The sequence below is a fragment of the Odocoileus virginianus genome, chromosome 27 (assembly GCF_023699985.2).
Source record: "Odocoileus virginianus isolate 20LAN1187 ecotype Illinois chromosome 27, Ovbor_1.2, whole genome shotgun sequence".
NCBI classification, from domain to species: domain Eukaryota; kingdom Metazoa; phylum Chordata; class Mammalia; order Artiodactyla; family Cervidae; genus Odocoileus; species Odocoileus virginianus.
In genome coordinates, this window is record NC_069700.1 from 11063560 (window position 1) to 11066397 (window position 2838).

Consider the following 2838-nt stretch of genomic DNA (forward strand, 5'->3'; position numbering starts at 1 on the left):
GAGAGGAAAAGAGGGAAATCCAAAGGAGTTGCAGAATGCGGTGTTAAGGTAAACTCAGCTTTCTACTAGTGTTTTGAGGTGCTTCTGGGACATTAAATATGTAGAGCAGTCAGTTGGAAATTCAGGTTTGAGCTACTTGGAGAACTTGAGCCTAGGGAGACACTGTAGAAGACATAATAACAATAATTGAAGTCATGAGAACATGTGACCTTGCTCAGGGAGAATAAATACAGTGAGAGAAAAGCAAAATGAAGACTTTAAGGGTAAATATCTTCACTTGGGAAAGGACAAGAAATTGAAGGATAGAGAGGAGTGATCAGAGACACATGGACCACAAAGGTGATGCAATGCAGTGAAGGGTAAGTAGGAGAGAGTTTTAAGAAGGACAAGACCAATAGAATCAAATATAGCGGAGTGGCTGAGAAGGAGGAGGACTAAGACAGGACGATTGAATCTGTTGTTCCAAAGGTCAGTGGCTACTTCAGCTCAGGGACAGAGACAGAAAACAGAGTGTAAGTGCTTAGGCTTGGATGAGCAGTGGGTTGAGGCTACTCTTTCAGGGTGAACAAAGAATGTTGAGAGCAGTCTAGAAGAAGGAATCTTTTGAAAACATTGGATGTAAATCTTTAAGCCTTTCTGATAGAGTTTTCCAGCCTAATTTCACTGAAGCTCCCTGTTTCTTGAAGCACAAATTTCATCCCCAAAATTATTTCCCATCATTGCTAGGGTTCTCTAAAGTAGGGAGGTCATTAAAAAAAAAAAAGGTAGGGAGGTCATTTGATAATGGGAACCTCCTCTCATATACTGACCATAAACATCTCCTTTCTACGAAAGGACTTTATTTTCTCAGGACACAATGCCTTCCTGGTGTGTTTCTGTAGAATAAAAAGTGGTAAAAAACTTTACCAACCTCTGCTGGTAAACTTGGGTTTCCCTGGTGGCTCAGTGGTAAAAAAGCGTCTGCCTACAATGCAGGAGACCCGGGTTCGATCCCTGGGTCGGGAAGATCACCTGAAGAAGGAAATGGCAACCCAACCATTTCTTTCCTGGGAAATTCCATGGACAGAGGAGCCTGGCGGACTTCAGCCCATGGGGTCTCAAAAGTGTTGAATACAATTTAGTGACGAAACAACAACAACAACAACTGGTAAACTTGGGGGCCATGATTCTGGAGATAGTAACTCACATATCTACTGACTGTAGAGAAGTAGGAACACATCATTTCATGTGCCCTTCCATCCAGTGGGGCTCTATGCCTCGGTCTTCTTTGTACCCCTCAGATCCATTGTCTCACAGAACCAGCAGTAAAGACTGTGTAACACTAATGCTTTGGTCGGAAGGAAAGAGGAAGAAAGATAATAAAGAATGTGATGGAATAGAACAGCCACACATTCCAAACTCATTTAGCAAACCTCTACTTCTCATTTTCGTCATGAGGGGAGCAAGTATCCATTTCCCTCTTTGCCTTTCATTGTATCCTGCTATTGATGATGGTTCTCTTTCATACTGGTTTACTTAGTGTAGAAAATACAGCATCAGGGGTTAAAATAAAAATATGGTTAAACCTTTGTTCCAAAGATTCCAAAGATCAGTGGCAACATTTTCTGGCACTGATTTTCAAACTTTAACCCTATAGAGTCGCTATTTCTCATTTCTATTCTGTGTCACATGATTTATGCAATCATTGTCTTGGCTGGAGGCACTTGAAAATAAGGTCCTTTTTTGCATATCAGGGAGTGTTCCAAATATTCTCTCAGACAATACGAGATCACTTGGGGGAAAAGTGCTGCCTCAGCAGAAATGCTGTAGCTGTCGCTGATTTGTGGGAACATCAAAGGGAAATGAAGGGAGACCAAAGACTGAATAAAGCCATCATTTCAAGTACAAGTAATCCCAAGAACAAAGTTTTACTCATTTTCAGTTTCCACAATTTTAGATCATCCGTGCCTGGGATTTTTCCTTGGCCCCTTCTGTTTGTGTACAATTATCTTGTGACTGATTTGCTAGCAAATAGCATGCTCAAAAATGAGAGTAATTCATGAGATTGTATTTATTCAGTGACTCATTAAAACTACATTCACATTTTTACAAAATGATACAGTTTTGATCTTCTGTGAGAACTGTTTGGCATAGCATTATAGACATAACTGCTTTGGAATTTTTATATTTAATGCTCATGAAGCTTTGGCCTCTATTTTCTTTAAATCAGTCTAAACTTTAACTTTTGTGACCTTAACATAACTGCCTTCCCTTCACTTCTCTCTCCTTTTTCTGTTAAATTCTAGTTCCCTGTCCTCTTCTGAAAAGGTAGAGAAGCAACCCAGTTTGCCTCAGCAACACTCATGATTCCCTGTGCTGACTCCTCATTTTCTCCCAGGATCTCTACATCACCCTACATCCCTAATGTGGTCCTACCTTAACCTTTCACCCCAACTCTGACTCACTTTACTCTGACTTTAGGTCCCAGGAGTATATAGTAAGTAGTTTCTCCCTGTTATGGGTGGAATTGTGCTGCCCCCAAAGATATGTTGAAGTCCTAAACCCCAGGACTTGTGAATGTGACCTTATTTAGAGATAAGGTCTGTGTGGATGTCAGCAAGTTTAGATGAGATCCTACTGGATTAGGATAGGCCCTGGTCCGGTGACTGGTGTCCTTACAAGTAGAGGGAAATTGGGACACAGATATACAGGAAGAACAACATGAAGACAGAAGCAGAGATTAGGGTGATGCATCTATAAGCCAAAGGCAATGTTCTAGTGAAGAGATGAGAAGATATGTAAAATGTGAAGATAAAACCCTGGATTAATCCAAAGCCCTTGGTCCATTTATAAAGAAAG

At 40.8% G+C, this 2838-nt stretch overlaps 1 non-coding gene across 1 annotated transcript; it reads left to right on the forward strand.

Moving 5' to 3' along the window:
• Window positions 1–931: 931 nt before the first annotated feature.
• Window positions 932–1005, forward strand: TRNAC-ACA (transfer RNA cysteine (anticodon ACA)). The gene has a single exon. It is a non-coding gene; the product is annotated as a tRNA-Cys (tRNA).
• Window positions 1006–2838: the final 1833 nt, after the last annotated feature.